The sequence below is a fragment of the Panthera leo genome, chromosome B2 (assembly GCF_018350215.1).
Source record: "Panthera leo isolate Ple1 chromosome B2, P.leo_Ple1_pat1.1, whole genome shotgun sequence".
Classification (NCBI taxonomy): Eukaryota; Metazoa; Chordata; class Mammalia; order Carnivora; family Felidae; genus Panthera; species Panthera leo.
This window is the reverse complement of record NC_056683.1, coordinates 6,925,571-6,942,256: the sequence shown is the minus strand read 5'-3', so window position 1 is coordinate 6,942,256 and position 16,686 is coordinate 6,925,571. Positions and strand designations below refer to the sequence as shown.

Below are 16,686 nucleotides of genomic sequence, written 5' to 3'. Positions count from 1 at the left end.
AGTATTCCCAGGGCACCCGGGTGGCCCAGTCGGCTAGGCATCCGACTTCGGCTCAGGTCACGATCTCATGGTTCATGAGTTCAAGCCCCGCATTGGGCTCTCGGCTGTCAGCGCAGAGCCAGCTTCAAACCCACTGTCTCCCTTTCTCACTGCCCCTCCCCCTGCCCTCAAATAAAAAAACATTACAAAACAAAACAAAAGTCTTCCCACCTCCAGGCTACGAAGCATATGGGGTTCTCCTCTTCATGACCACCTTTGAAAATTGGCTTACCATTTTGGCCCGAGAAGAGCAGAAGGAGGAAGAAGGAAGGGAATGAGACCGTAGAAGAGGGAGAGGAAATGAAAATAGGAACCTGAAGAGGGAGAGGAGAACACACAGATTTGGAGCCTAATTGCAACAGCCAATCCCAAGCGGAAAGGAAAACCAGTCCTTAAAAGGGCAGTGGAAAAGCCCGGAACCCTCACAGCCAGCCTCCTCTGGGGACGCCGACCGGGACACTGCCCTCCTGCAATCCGCAGGGTCTCCTGCAGTTAGGCTCGGAGCAGCTAAGTGCAACAGGCCTCCCTCACCTCCACCCCTGCCCTGTGCGCTGAGCCCTGGGAGGGGAGCAGCCCCGGAAGACAGCCGCAGGTGCACCATGGTGTCGCAGAGGTGGGTGGAGATGGGGGCGGGCGGGGGGCAGCTGAGAGAATAGAAAGGCAACATGCTCAAGTAGCTTCTGTCGTGGGCGGGGACCTGGTGACTGACCCAGAGTAAAGTCGGACACTGGAGGGAGGAAATGGCAGGAAGAGAAGGGCTGTGGGAATCTGAACTGCAGGACATTCTCGGTGCCTCCCCCTTCCCAGTCACGGAGCAAAGGAAGAAAGATGTGGGTCAGTAACTTGCTTCACTAATGAGTCTGGGGAGAGCTGAGAATCCTTCAGCCCAAATGACCATTTGTGAATGGAAACAGGAGGGAAAAAAATGCGGAAAAGCATTTGTGCTGCATTTTTGGCACTTTGGCTGGTATGCCAGAGGGGAAACTGTGTTCAAAACCTGTGCTTTATTGAGATAGTACGTGTACTCTGCATTCTACCCGAATAAGGAAGTATATTAATTGTCACCCAGATATAAGAACCAGTGGCTTCAGCTGAGAGAGAGAGAGAGCGGTTCGAAGTTCGCAAGGACTGCGGACAGAAGACCGCTGTACCAGCCTGTGAACTCACCCCCAAGTCGTCAGCCTCCTGGAAGAGCCCGATCTCTGAGGCTTGAGGAGTAAAGTGGGAAGGAGCTGATACCTAAATTCAAGGGAGCCAGCTGCCATCCAGAGGGGGTGCCTCTACTGTAGTCTGTTGAGGCCACTGCAATAAAATGCCACAGCCCGGGAGGCTTAAAGTAACAGAGATTTCTCTCTAACAGTTCCGGAGACAGATCAGAGTGCCAGCATGTGTCACAAGGACCCCCTCCTGGTCGCAGCCTCTTGCATCCACATGGAGGGAGTGGCGTGGGGGGGGGGAGCTCTCTGGAGCCTCTTTTTTTTTTTTTTAATTTATTTACTTAGAGAGAGAGGGAGCGTGAGCAGGGTAGGGGTGGGGAGAGAGGAAGAGAGAGAATCCCAGGCAGGCTCCACAGTCTTAGCGCAGAGCCTGACCAGGGGCTCGAACACATGAACCGTGAGAGCATGACGTGAGCCAAAGTCAGATGCTCAACCAACTGAGCCTCCCAGGGGCCCCCGGAGCCTCTTTTGTAAAGAGCACCCGTGGCATTCCTGAGAGTTCCACCTTCATAACGTAAGCACCTCCCACCTACTGATACTATCACCATTGGGGGTTACGATACCAGCATATCCATTTTAGGGGAACACAAGCTCTCAGATCACAGCCGCCTCCGAAAAGGAATGCTTTGAGGCGGCGATGACGACAGCGTTTGCAGAATTTTCACCAATTCCTCTTTATGCTGACTCCTCATATCTTTGATGGCAAATAATGAAAATAGAAACCACACTTGAACACCTTTGAATGGCAGCGGTCTGAATAAGGTACAAGTGTCTCAAGGTGAGGTTAGCTTTTGAATATTTGCTCTGGTTTTTACTCACTCTAATTCATATATAGTTGTTATAATGATTAGAGTACAGTATGTAAATTGTCTAGGACACAGAAGACTTACAATAAATGTTAGCTCTCATCTTCTATTTACTCGAAAAGTTAACCCTGATTTATTGGCTGACGCGTACTAAGGCAGACTTTCACCAGGTGACTGTTTTGAGAGTTATATAAAAAATTTTTTTTTACTAATTATTCTAATGTAAAATTTTAGATGTACCTTCGATCTTCTGTAGTAAAATCATCTTAATAATGGTAACATATACCACGGGAAATGTAACTGCCATGTAAGATGTTTGAAATCAAATTCTGTACTGGTATAGCAAGGCAGGAAGGGGATGGCAGCGGTACGCTCAGATGAAAAGACATTAATGTGCTTGCTTGGCCAGAAGTATGGCCAGGTTGAGAGAACCAGAGAGAACCCAAGCCATAGGATAGGGCAGCCAGATGGGTGGAGCTGTGGCCTTTCGTGAAGAAATGCACCCACTGGCAGCCAGTGGGCGAGCAGGGTCAAATTTGGACACACATCCTGACCTCACTCTGCTCATGCCTTTTCTACTGGAGTCTCCCATTGCCTGAACTCAGCGAGAAGCCAGAGCGAATCTGGGAAAGGGAACAAAGGTTATCCCACTCTGTGTGTGTGTGTGTGTGTATGTGTGTGTGTGTGTGTGTGCGCGCGCGCGTATGTAAAATCAAAGTCGAAAGAGGCTCATTCCAGGATCTCCACCCTGAGTACCCCCCTCCCCCGTTCCCAACATAAGGTCAAGTGCTAAAACCTGATTATTTAGGTTTGCAAGACAAATAACTTAGGCAGTTAACTATATCTGGGCAGAAGGTCAGAGCAGTGATTCATCACGTAATTTTCAACTTGTTGTTTGCACTGATAGGATAGCAGGGAAATGACTTCACTGGCCTGAAATCCAGTCTCTGTTCTTTGGAGAGAAAGAAAGATGGTTCCAAACTGAGATCAGATGTGAGTGGGTTAAAATTTCCATCTGCTTCTTGAGAAAGGCGGGCATAAATCCCCCAGCGAACAGGCCATCTATTATTTACCTCACTTCATCCAGTACTCATGGCACTAAAAGTATCACCACGGGGACCCCAGTTTGGCCTTTTAACTAATAACTTTTTGCGGGGAGGGATCTGTTTTGCTCTTCGAGAGGGATGGTATGTTCCACCAGATGAAAGCTTTCAGATGTTCATGAAATTGGATTCATCCCTGACCCACTTCCCTGTGCGTGGCGTTTCCACCTGAGGGTGAACTCGAGGGATAGCCAATTGGGAGATAATGTCCTAAGCATGCCTCTCACATTTGTTTTCCAGGGCAAGCGATGCAAGTGAGGATTTCAGTATAACAAAGAGGTAAGTAGCAGTTCATCTGTTCAAGTGAGTCAAGAGCAAATATGCAATCTGTAATTAGTGAGCGGACGACCTAGTCACTGCTTTTTATTTGAAGAGATCTGGGTTCCTACAGGAACAATCTCTGAGTTTGGGAAGGACCAGAGATGATCATCTCCACCAAACCTAGGAAACACACCCAAGAAGCCCCCTCGTTCCTTTGGTCCAAAGTATGTGGGGCTGTGGAAGAGGCAAGCCATAAACGCTGCTACAAATTTTGACACCAAAGGATTTTTTTCTATCATATATTGACAGTGGTCAGTCCGATGCTGTTATTTATACTTACATTTCTCTGTAGACAGCCTTTAGATGAGACTGCCCTTTATTTCAGATGCTCCTTAGATCTCTGTGAAAACAGTGGTAAACCATAGACTTCCAAGAAATCCACTGAGCCTGGGAAATGTAGAGAAAAAGGCACTGAGCTGGGTGTTACTGTAAAACGTTTCTGAGAATGTTTTATCCATTGGAAAGTAAGCGGGCTGGTGCTTAAAAAGTATTTCACTTCCAAATTGCCTCAGTATGGACGTATGTTTCTATGTAACGTGCCAGAATATTCTGTTTTTGAAAAATGCATATTTAGTTTTGAGACAGAGGGGAGGGGCGGAGGAGAGAGAGGGGGACAGAGGATCTGAAGCAGGTTCTGCGCTGACAGCAAAGTCTGACGCTGGTCTCAGACCCACGAACCCGTGAGATGCTCACTTGAGCCAGTATCAAGAATCAGATGCTTATGCTACTGAGCCACTCAGGTGGTCCCACCCCCGTTTTTGAATGTTTATTTTTGAGAGTAGTCTTTTTAAGGCATAGGCATTATGTTTGTTTTGCTTAAAGCCCCACAAGTGTTTCCTCGTTTTGCTTAAAACCCGAGCCCCCTCAGTATGTGTTTGAAGGCCAAGTGTGGTCTGGCCCCCGCCTGCCTTTCCCACCTCATTTGCTCCCGCCTCTCCTTGAACTGGACCCTAGCCATGCTGAGCCCTTTGCTGTTCCTTGAATGCATCAACCTTGTTCTTGCCTCGGGGTCTTTATACTTTTTGTCCCCTTTGCCTGGACAGCTCTTTTCTGAGCTTTTCATTGGGCCCTTCGTCGGTCTTTACTCCTAACCCTGATTCGTGTTCTCTTCAGAGCACGCCCCATTAAGTGAAATTTTCCTATTTGTCTATGGGCGTGTGGTCTGTCTGTCTTCCCTCTAGAATGTAATCACCTTGAGGACAAAGACTTTTCCAATGAGAGCTTTGTCATTAGCACATAAGGCAATAATAGTTGGCCACAAATAAGCTGTTTCTCCATAACCAGCTCTTGAATGAATGAGTGTGGCATCTCTGAATTGAAGCCTTGCATCCTGAATCCTCTTCTGGTTTTATCCGTAGCCTCCAGATAAACCTGACTTGGATTTGAACTTGAGTTTACCCCTTATAAAATACGGCAATGTCAATTCTTGATCTCTGAGAGTCACATTCTTCCCAAGTAGCTTGGGATTCTTCAGACAAGCTATGTCAAAATTGTATCTGTAGCCATGGGAGAGCTGTTAGATGAGCTTGCTCAAAGGTTCTGGTGTTCGAGTGGCCATCTTGAACCAGTGTCGTTGAATGTAACTAAATGCCTCTTGAATTAACAACTGCGCCCTCTATGCTTAGCATGGTAAAGGTTCAGTGCACTGCTAAGCAAAAGGACATTTACTAGTCAATGGTCATTGTTGTTGTATTCGTATAATATTGCTTCCCGTGGGGGTTTGTTTTCATGGAGTAAATGTGTTGATCATACTGACACACGTATTGTCTATGAAACCACTACGTTTGCTAATTCCAGTGAATGATTTGACATTCCGTTTGCCTAGCTGTCTCTCATGTACCTGGGTAATGTGAATCAATCCCTAAGAGGTGAATCTTTGTTTTGGATGTGGGCTTCCTTTAAAAGCAAAACAAAACGAAACGAAACAAAACAAAACAAAACATGGTATTCCAGTGCTACCTTACGAGTAGAGAGCCAGTCGGCTTTTAAAAAGTGAACACTCCTGTCTACCACTCACATCAAGAACCTCCTCGTTCCACTCCAGAGGTCCTTACAGATTAATTTTGCCTGTTCTTTCACTTCATCTAAGTGGAATAACATAGCATTCACCCTTTTGCTCTGTATTTATCCATATTTTTGTCATGTAGCAATATTTGCTCTTTTCTCTTGGTATATAGTATTCCATTGTCCATTACCACAATTCTTTTTATCTATTTATGTACTGTTTGTATTCCCAGAGTTTGTTTTTAATGAAGCTTGCTATGGGTCTTTAAAAATACTCTGTTAGAGTCCATATATACGCCTTTGTGTTGGGTATACCCACAACGGGCATTAGTTGTATGTGTGTATGTGTGTCCAGATTCATTAGTTGTATGTATGTTAGTTGTATGTCCAGATTTATTAGGTATGGGCCAAGAATTTATGGAAGTAATTGCATCAAGGTGTACTGTCTGTGAGTCTGATTTGTTCTCAGTTATTTTAATTTTAGCCATTTTTGTGGATGTTTAATAGTATATTTTGCACTTGTTTTTCCTTAATGATACATGATGTCGAGTAGCTTTTGATGCATTCATTGACCATTTGGAAACTAGAAATAAATTATATTTATTGACCTTTCTGCAAATTAGGAAAAATTCTCCATTTACCAAGATGCCCCAAAGCCGTCTTCTGGGAAAACTGTCACAAAAACCTTACATAGCTACGGTGACTTGAAGGTTCATGACAATGTCTGGGGATGTCTGGTGCCCAACGTGATGTGTGCAGTGAACCGTAGTCCCTGATAGACACCACTGCAGACATTAAAGGTAAGTTAGAAACTCACCTCAGAAATTTACATTGGCCAAAGGAAAGAGGGACACTGATCTTGTAGAAGATTCTCTGGGACCGTAAGAAGTTAAAGTAGACCAGACACTCAAGAGAGGAAGAGACAGCTGTGCCCCTGAGTTCTGTTAGGAAAGTCTCCTATGAAAGGATAGACTTGACTTAGAGAGTGTGCACCATGGGTGAATTTCAAAGTACTTTGTCACCTGTCTTTGTAGCCACCGACCTGTCACCTGGATACCAACCGTAACAGGCTTATAGCTTAACAGATGCATGTTAGTCCCGGGCAGCAGGGTGCTAGGGACCAACATGGACACAGAAGGTATTTGGAGAAAAATTTGCACGCAAAAAAGATGATGTGATTTGCTTAGACCTGGCCCCTAGGTTCAGTGTTAAGAAATCTAAATTCTGCTGTTAACCAGTATCGCTAATCCATTGTGATGTCATGCAAATCAATATATATCCCTATAAGCAAATTTGCTTATATCTTTGAATGTAAGAATACTATAGTCCTCATTAATCCTCATTTGTCTCAGACAATATAGGTTCAGATTTAAAAATCGATAAAACCTGTTACCAACAGAAGATATTGTTGTTGGATAATTAAATGGCTACTATTAAGTGTTTCAGGTTCTTTTTAGATTTACTGTAAGAAATGTGAATCTCAGAACATAGAAAAAGGCTTTCACTAGATGTACATTTAGGTAGATAAAACACCACTTAAAAGTTGTTCTAAATTCCAAACAGAAGCAGAGTCGTATTTATAAAACTTAACCTTACCAAAATTAAAAAAAAAAAAACTGTTTGTGATAAGTCTCCTGACCTTTAGCTTTTTATCAATATAATTTGATAGGATAGGAGAAAGCTTGCAGCATATGAAGTATTTTCATTAGATATGCATTCAGATGCAAGAAAGCTCCATTTAAAAGTAATCTACATTCAGAATCCAAGCCATGGTAATATTTATAAAACCTATCAAAATTTTAAAAAAAAAGCTAATTGTTTAGTGACAAGTCTCATGACCTTTAGATTGCCTATTGCATTCAATTTTATTTTTAGTCCTTTCAATTATCATCCCTATACTCAGATATCTTACAGTGAATTAATTCTTATGTGGGAGAATTTCATCTTCTTTGTGGGGGGTATGAGTCATTATTCCTTTTATCTTATGCACAGCATTTCTCCCATCATCATTTGGGTAATAATGAACTATTTAAGCATTTCTGAATATAGAGAGTAAGGCTTGAGTTTGATGGTCATTTATTTGGAGTGAGGAAAATGATCTTATAATGTTGGTGATTACGCTAATTACTTCAATGGGGTGGATTCAGTATGTGAATAGAGAAAAATGAAACACAAGAAACTGATAATGTCGCTAAAACACACAAACAGCATGTATAAATGATTTAACTTTATACAGCCTTAGGAACAAGAAGTTAAGTAAAATTACATAGGGTACTTTAGATTAAAATTTGATCAACTTTTATGTCATCTGTCTTTGCCTTTATTATTTTCTCTGATTCTCTGAATTTTGATGTCAGTATTTTATATGCAATTGTGCTGGCTCTCTGCTTCAAAACTTAAATAAAGCGTTGCCTTTAATAATTGCCTCTATGCAGCAGACAGTTCAGTCCTTTCGAGAAAACACGAGCCTCTCTAGGTCAGCTTGCTTTTATAATGGTTTTGGGAAATCCGAAGGGCGCATATAAATAAGTGTATCTGAGAGCTTTTGGCAAAACGGTGCAAGATGTGTAGGTAATCGCTAAGATGCCGTCAACTGAATTTCAATTTAGGCCGGCTAACAAACTGGAAAGCGAACATAGCTAATTTAAACAAGGTTTGGTGGAGGGGAAACAAAGTCACTTACTGCTACTCTTCTTAAAGTGGATTGTACATGATATTTAATTACTGGTACCCATGCTCTGAATTAATTAAGCAACCACAGCCTTGCAAGATGTTACGGAATGTGGACGGAGACAGGGTAAAGGGGCTGGAGTTGATATCCTCTGGAAATGGCTAGGAAAATAAGAATGTGCCAAAATGTTTTAGTGAGAACAAGTCAACTGGCCTGGAAAGGTAAAAAGAGAACCGGGGAGCTGTTCCATGGGTAGGAACCAGTAATAGAGTACTGATTTCTTTTCCTCACTGTATGTCTCAGAATAGGTATGTGTATGGAGTACCCTTAATATTTTCAGACAAACTTTTGTGTGCTTATTCTCTTTCCTCCTTAACCACAGGCATAGTTTACAATGCCATATTGCGTAGTCATGCAGAAAAAAGAAAATATATATTGGTGACCAGAAAAAATAATATTTGTGAGTTACATTCTCCTATTAATGATACTTAAATATGTATTAAAACTAGCTTAGAATAATATTAGCTTAGAAACACTATTCCGATTCAGTTGGGAATTCGCCCACTAGTACCATTTTGGATTTTAAACAAATGTCCCAAAAATGGCAGTCATTTATTCCATAGACGTCGACCGAATGCAAAGGGGCAGAAACCGCTGCGGTCTACCAATCTCCTTTCTTCCTCACTGAATAAACAAGTTTCTTAGTTTCACCTGGATACACAGCCCCCCAGATAAGCGCTATTTTTCCCAGCTTCTCTTGGCAATGGCTTGGAGTGCCCATTGGTTAGGTTCTGGTCGCAGTCCACAAGAGATGGGATGCCTCGGGAGAGAAGGACACCTCCCGTTTCTCCTTCCCACCGCGTGGGAGATCCTCCAATAAGAAACCAACATGGGGCGCCTGGGTGACTCAGTCAGTTAAGCGTCTGACTTCAGCTCAGGTCATGATCTCATGGTCCGTGAGTTCGAGCCCCGCATCGGGCTCTGGGCTGATGGCTCAGAGCCTGGAGCCTGCTTCCGATTCTGTGTCTCCCTCTCTCTCTGCCCCTCCCCCATTCACGCTCTCTTTCTGTCTCAAAAATAAACATTAAAAAAAAATTAAAAAAAAAAAAGAAACCACCAGTATGTCAGAGAGAAATAAACTCCAATAAAAGATACATTTAAAAGACTTTGCATCTTGAGGTCTCCTAATTATGCCCACTTTGCCTGTAAGTTGAATAATACAGCCTCTTTTGGCAGGCGTAACACTAACTGAATTGGGGGAGAGATTTTATTGGTTTCATGTTTTAGGGTAAACTATTAGCACACATAATTTCCTACTACGTATACATATACCCTCCTGGCAAATTATTTTCAAAACGACACTACTCAAAACCAACCATTCGAATATTATTGCGGTGTCAACGCACTCCAAGCTGAAAATTCTCAGACTGTGTGCCTTCCCTCCTTGCTTTTGGCGGAACCCTCTGCCCACACGTACCCGTGCTTACACCTCGCTCAGGGGGAAAGCTATCACCAGAGATTTCATGCTAACTCCCAGGCATTATTCAAGCTCATATTTGATAATGGTAATGTCTAAAGATGTCCCTCTGTGAGACTAAATAAGGCCAGCAAAGTACGGGAAAGCTTAGATTTACCAAAATATTGATAGCATTTTTATGTACAGTGATAGGGGTATTTTTCCTTCAAAGACAGTTTCTAAAAATGATCATCTTAGCAAGATTCCACAAACCTAAATCACTTTTTTCCCTAATGCTCATATCAATTAGCTTCCCCTTTATCAATTAGCACTCTGCCCCCCGGTTGATAAAGGAGGTGACCTAACATATTTTTTTAGAGAAAATGATATATTTGTAATCAAAATATTGGCCTTACAAAAAAAAATAAGAACTCCACTAGTTTTTTTTTAATTTTCCTAGATTTATTGAGATACAATGGACTTATAACATTATGTGGGTTTAAGGTGTACAACATAATGATTTGAACCTGAATACATTGCGATATATTAACCATAATAACCCATCAGTGCAACATAGTTAACAAGTTTTTTCTTTATAATGAGAACTTTGAAGATCTACTCTCATAGAAACTTGCATGTATGCAATACAGTATTGTTAACTAAAGTCATCATGTAGAGCGTTGTATCTTTAGAACCTGTCTTATAACGAGAAGGTATTGGGTATCTCCACCCAATACCCCTGCTCCTTGCCTCCGCTGGCAACCACCAATCTGGTCTCTGTTCTTCTGACTTTGGTTTTCCTAGATTCCACATTAAGTGAGAGCATACAGTATTTGCCTTTCTGTTTAATTTAGCATGGTGCTTCAAAGCCTATCCATGTTGTTGTAAATGTCAGGATTTTGTTCATTTTGATGGCTGAATTGTCTTCCAGTGTGTACATATACCACATTCTCTTTATGCATCTATCCATGGATGGATACTTAGATGGTTTCCAAGTCTTTGCTGTTGTGACTAATGCCGTCAAGAACATGGAGGTGCAGATACCTCTGTGTGATAGTGATTTCGTTTCCTTCAGATATACATCCAGAAGTAGAGTTAATCGATCATATGGTAGTTCGCTTTTGATATTTTTAAGAACTTCCATACCGTTTTCCATAGTGGTTGCATCAGTTTCCATTTCCACCGAACAGGGCACAAGGATTCTTCTTTCCGGCATATCCTTGCCAGCACCTGTTTTCTCTTATCTTCTTGAGATAGACTTTCTAACAGATGTGGGGTGACCTGTCCTTGTGCTTGGAAATGTATTCTCACGATAATCAGTGATAGTGAGCACCTTTCCTTGTACCTGTTGACCATTCGAATATCCTCTTTGGGAAAATCTGTGTTCAGGTCGTTTACCTATTTTTTATTTTAATTAAAAAAATTTTTTTTAACATTTATATATTTTTGAGAGAGAGAGAGGCAGACAGAGTGTAAGCAGGGGTGAGGCAGAGAGAGAGAGGGAGACACAGAATCCAAAGCAGGCTCCGACTCTGAGCTGTCAGCACAGAGCCCGACGCAGGGCCCGAACCCACAAACCGTGAGATCATGACCTGAGCCGAAGTCAGATGCTCAACAGACTGAGCCACCCAGGTGCCCCTGTTTTAATTTTAATTTTTAACATAATTTATTGTTAAATTGGCTTCTATACAACACCCAGTGCTCATCCCACCAAGTGCCCTCCTCAATGCCCATCACCTGTTTTCCCCTCCCTCACAGCCTCCATCAACCCTCAGTTTGTTCTCTGTATTTGAGAGTCTCTTATGGTTTGCCTTCCCCTCTCTCTGTAACTATTTTTTTCCCCTTCCCTTTCCCTGTGGTCTTCTGTTAAGTTTCTCAAGATCTACATATGAGTGAAAACCTGGTATCTGTCTTTCTCTGCCTGGCTTATTTCACTTAGCATGATACCCTCCAGTTCCATCCACGTTGCTACAAATGGCCAGATTTAATTCCTTCTAATTGCCAAGTAGTATTCCATTGTATATATAAACCACATCTTCTTAATCCACTCGTCAGTTGATGGGCATTTATGCTCTTTCCATAATTTGGCTTTGTTGAACATGCTGCTAAAAACATTGGGGTATATGTGCCCCTATGCATCAGCACTCCTGTGTCTCTTGGGTAAATTCCTAGCAGTGCTATTGCTGGGTCATAGGGTAGTTCTATTTTTAATTTTTTGAGGAATCTCCACACTGTTTTCCAGGGTGGCTGCACCAGTTTGCATTCCTACCAACAGTTCATTTTAGCCACTCTGACCAGCATGAGGTGGTATCTCAGTGTGGCTTTGATTTATATTTCCCTGATGAGAAATGACGTTGAGCATCATTTCACGGGTCTGTTGGCCATCTGGATGTCTTTTTTGGAAAAGTGTCTATTCATGTCTTCTGCCCATTTCTTCACTGGATTAGTTGTTTTATGGGTGTGGAGTTTGGTGAGTTCTTTACAGATTTTGGATACTAACCCTTTATCCGATATGTCATTTGCAAATATCTTTTCCCATTCTGTCGGTTGCCTTTTAGTTTTGTTGATTGTTTCCTCTGCAGTGCAGAAGCTTTTTATCTTGATGAGGCCCCAATAGTTCAGTTTGCTTTTAATTCCCTTGCCTTTGGAGATGTGTCCAGTAAGAAATTGCTGTGGCTGAGACAGGAAACCATCAAAACCCTGGAGGAGAAAGCAGGCAACAACCTCTTTGCTTATTTTTTAATTGTGTTTTGTTTTTCCTATTGAGTTGTATGAATTCCTTATATATGTTGATATTAACCCTTTATCAGTTGTGTACTTTGCAAATATTTCTCTCCCATTCCTTAGGTAGCCTTTTTGTTTTGCTAATGGTTCCTTCCCCTGTGTAGAAGCTTTCTGGTTTGATGTAGAGTACCCATTGTTTTCAATGATGTTGTTTATACTTTAGGTTTCCAAAAAGTCGTTGTCAAGAAGTTTTTCTCCTGTGTTTTCTTCTAAAGTTTAATGGTTTCAGGCCTTACATTTAAGTCCGTAATCTATTTTGAGTGAATCTTTGTGAGTGGTGTAAGATAGGACATGATTTCATTCTTTACATGTGAATATTCAATTTTCCCAGCCCCATTTATTGAAGAAACTATCTTTTCTCCATTGAGTATTATTGGCTCTCTTTTTAAACATTAGTTTACTGTATATGCATGGGTTAATTTCTGGACTGTAGATCTGTTCCACTGGTCCCTGTTTCTGTTTTTATGCCAATACAATTATTTTTGTGATGACCAGAGTTTTGTATGTAGTTTGAAGTTAGGAAGTGTGATGCCTTCAGCTTTGTTCTTCCTGCTCAGGATAGGTTTGGCTATTTGTGGTCTTTTGTGGTTCCACATGAATTTTAGGATTGTTTGTAAAAAAAAAAAAGTACCATTCAATTCTTGATAGGGACTTCACTGAGTCTATAGATGGGTTTGTGTAATATGGACATTTTAACAATATTACTTCTTCCAACCCAATGAACACAGGATATCTTTCCATTTATTTGTGTCTTTGCCAATTTATTTCATCAATGTCTTACAGTTTTCAGTGTAGAAATCTTTTACCCCCTTGGTTGAATTTATTCCTAAGTATTTTATTGTTTTTGATAGAACTATAAATTGGACTTTTTAAAAAATGTCTTTTTCAGATAATTTGTTGTTAGTTTATAGATATGCTGCTGTTCTAGTATGTTGATTTTGTATGCTACAATTTGACTAAATTTGTTCATTTGATTCTAATGTGTTTTTTTAAGTTTATTTATTTATTTTGAGACAGAGAGAGAGCAAGCATGAGTGGAGGAGGGGCAGAATCTGAGGAAGAGAGAGAGAATCCCAAGCAGGATGCATGCTGTCAGCACAGACTTGACTTGGGGCTCAATCTCAAAAACGGGGAGATCATGACCTGAGCTGAAATCAAGAGTCAGCCTACTGAGCTACCCAAGCACTCCTAGATTCTAATAGTTTTTAAGTGAAGTCTTTAGAATTTTCTCTATATGAAAATCATGTCATTTGCAAATAGAGACGATTTTACTTCCTCTTTTCCAGTTTGGATGTCTTTTATTTCTTTTTCTTCACCGATGACTTTGACTATGACTTCCAGTACTATGTAGAATAGGAGTGGTGAGGGGGGCACTCTTGTCTTGTTCCTGATCTTAGAGAAAAGTTTGCAAACTTTTACCATCCAGTATGTTAGCTATGGGTGTCATATCGAGCTTTAGTTATGTTGAGGCAAATTTTTTCTATACCTCATTTTTTGAGTTTTTATTATGAATTTATGTCAAATTTCTCCATATGCTTTTTCTCCGTCTATTGAGATGACTGTATGATTTTTATAGTTCATTCTATAGTTGTGGTGTATCACATTTATTAATTTGCATATGTCCTTGCATCCCAGGAATGATTCTTACTTGATCAATGTAGATCATTTTTATGTGCTGCTGAATTTAGTTTGCTAGTATTTTGTTCAGAATGTGTATTTCCATATTTATCAGGGATATTGGGTGGTAGTTTTCCTTGCTTGTAATTTCCTTATCTGGCTTTGGTAAAATGACTTTGGTGGTGTTCCCTCCAATTTATTTATTTATTTTTTGACAAGTTTAAAAAGGACCGGCATGAATTATTTTTTAAATGTTTTGTAAAATTTCGCCAGTGAAGTTATCTGGTGCAGGGATTTTCTTTGTTGGGTGGGGGAGAGTTTAATTACTGATTCAATCTCATACTCATTACTGGTCTGTTCAGATTTTCTATTTCTTCCTGTTTCAGACTTGGTAGTTGTATATTTATAGGAATTTATTCATTTCTTCTAGGTTGTCCAATTTCCTGATGTGGAGTTGGTTATAGGAGTCTCTTGTCATCCTTTGTATATCTGTGGTATCAGTTGTAATGTTTCCTCTTTCACTAATAATTTTACTAATCTCTCTTTTTTATGGTCAGTCCTGATACAGCGTTTTTCAATTTTGTCTTTTCTTTTCAAAGAAGCCACTCTTAGTTTTGTTAATCTTTTCTCTTGTTTTCCTATTTTTGATAGCATTTATTTCTGCTTTAATTATAATATTGTTTTCCTTCTAACTTTGGACTTAGTTTGTTTTTCTTTTTCTAGTATCTTTAGGTGCAATGTTAGGTCGATTAGTTGAGGTCATTCTGTATTCTTGTATGCTTGTAGAGCTATATATCTTCCTCTTTGCACTGATTTTGCTGCATCCCATACATTTTGATATATTGTATTTCCATTTTCATTCTCCCCAAGATACTTTTTTATGTCCTTTATAATCTCTTCCTTGATCCATTGGTTTTTCAGGAATATAGTGCTTAATTTCCATGGATTAGTGAGTTTTCTAGTTTTCTTCCTATTATTGATATCTACTATAATACCATTATGGTAGAAAAGACTCCTGGAATGAGTTCAGTATTCTTAAATTTGCTAAGACTTGTTTTGGGGCTTAACATATGATCTGTCTTGGAAAAGGTTCCATGTGCACTGGAGAAGTATGTTGGATGGAATGTTCATTACATATATGATAGGTCCATCTTGTTTGTGTCCTTATTGATTCTTTTTTTGGATGACTTATTGATTTATCCACTGTTGAAAGTGGGGTATTAAAGTCTACTGGTTAGGTTTTCTAGTTGGGTGCTTCTGTGAATAGGAATTTAGTATGCCAGGATCTGAGTGCTGGTTGCTTTAAGCCCTGTCCCTCCTCTTCACCACAATCTGACCTCCCACAGTCAAGCCCCACATTCCTCCTACAATTCCTGTGAAGTGAGACACAAATGGGCTTCCCAGGATGTGACACATATGCTCAGGGAGTTGGATGTCCACTTTGGGCTCTCTTCTTCCCACTGGGAAAAGCGTAGGCCCGGGGGGCCCTCTTGGTGTGGCACCATGTCACCCTGGGGGACAGGGGATGTGGTCAGAGTGTAGCTGTTCCCCTCTCCCCTCTAACGCACTCCTTCTCTGTCTCCGTGATCCAGGGCAGGGTTCAGCCTCGCCCCTCTGTTCTAGGACTTTCACCATGGTATCTTGTCTATGAATGGTTGTTAGTTGGTCTTCTTATGAGGGGAACTAAAGTCAGGAATGATCTTTGTTGCTTTTTGATGCCACCAGAACTCCCTTAGTTTCTAAAGATGAAATGTAGGATTAGGGTTGGTGTGGAGAGAAATTCAAAGACAGTGATTCAAGAGAAAAGACAAAATGAAGAGAAAAAAATGGATTGTTTAAAGAATCTATGTAATAATCTCAGACATTTAGAGTTATAAAGGATGGTTTGTAGTGATACACTTCTTTCTTTATATTCCTGCAATAAACAAGACAAGTTAGACAAGGGGGCCCAGAACTGATGCATTATAGTTACAGAATGGATATCTCTAAGAGACTAGGGAAAATTCTCTTCCGTGTTTTTATTTTAGTTTGTAAAAATTTGTCATTTTCCCTTAGACCCCCTCACACAAGAAAAAGAGATACGTAAAACTATAGCATGGATACTCTTTTTCTTACTCAGTACATTGGTCTCTAGAAACTAATTTTAGATTTTAGCACATGTACGCATGTATGCATACATATGTAAGCAGACTAGTTTTCCTAAAATTTGGTGTATACTGGTGGGACGTTCACTTCTCTCTCTGCCTGACATGGAACATTGTTTTCTAGCATGTTTGACTATCTTTTGCTCCCATGAAACTATTTCCATTGATAAAGAAACACATATTTTACTCTGAGTTTGTTTCTTTTGTTTCTATTCTGGGTTTGTAAACCTTTCTATGTGTACCTGCTGCCTTTTTTTTTTTTCTGTTTTTACTACTTTTAACAGCCCCTTGTTTCACAGAAATGAAACATGGGCACATGTGCATGTGTGTGCATGCACACACACACAGAGGCAAAGTATGTTGAGTTAACATGTAAGAGCTTGGGTCTCCAAGTCACCCAGCATTCAGGAGCCCTGCCTCTGCTAAGTGCTTCTCCAGCTGCCTTCTTATACCATGGTCAAATGACCACATGTTCTCAGCAGAAGAGGGAAACAAGGAAGTCTGCCACATGGTGTCAGACCCAA

At 40.8% G+C, this 16,686-nt stretch overlaps 1 long non-coding RNA gene across 1 annotated transcript in view; it reads left to right on the top strand.

Moving 5' to 3' along the window:
• The first annotated feature begins 2,729 nt into the window (after positions 1-2,729).
• Positions 2,730-16,686, top strand: part of LOC122219511 — a 75,721-nt gene continuing 61,764 nt past the window's right edge. The window contains exons 1-3 of the long non-coding RNA XR_006202412.1: positions 2,730-3,055; positions 3,406-3,444; positions 6,114-6,290. This is a non-coding gene — a long non-coding RNA (uncharacterized LOC122219511). The remainder of the gene's footprint in view (positions 3,056-3,405; positions 3,445-6,113; positions 6,291-16,686) is intronic.